The sequence below is a fragment of the Procambarus clarkii genome, chromosome 40 (assembly GCF_040958095.1).
Source record: "Procambarus clarkii isolate CNS0578487 chromosome 40, FALCON_Pclarkii_2.0, whole genome shotgun sequence".
NCBI lineage: Eukaryota > Metazoa > Arthropoda > Malacostraca > Decapoda > Cambaridae > Procambarus > Procambarus clarkii.
The window spans coordinates 30,815,155-30,815,591 of NC_091189.1; positions in this window are offsets into that span (position 1 = coordinate 30,815,155).

Sequence of the window (437 nt, forward strand, 5' to 3'; positions counted from 1 at the left end):
CCAACATATGCCAAGTACTGAAAGCGACGTTTGGTCACATTTGTCCCAAGCCTTCCTGCAGTTATCAAAATATCGCAAACATCCCAATATCGAGGCCTGAGCATATTTTGGACCCAAATTCTGGCTCTCTGCACGTATTCGCAGTTTGAAATTACATTTTTTATACCCAACATATGCCAAGTACTGAAAGCGGCGTTTGGTCACATTTGTCCCAAACCTCCCCGCAGTTTTCAAAATAGCCAAATATCCCAATTTCGAGGCCTGAGCCATATTTTGGAGCCAAATTCTGGCTCTTTGCACGTATTCGCAGTTTGATATTACGATTATACCCAACATATGCCAAGTACTGAAAGCCGCGTTTGGTCATATTTGTCCCAACTCCTTTGCAGTTTTCAAAATATCCCAAACTTCCCAATTTCGAGGCCTGAGTCATATTT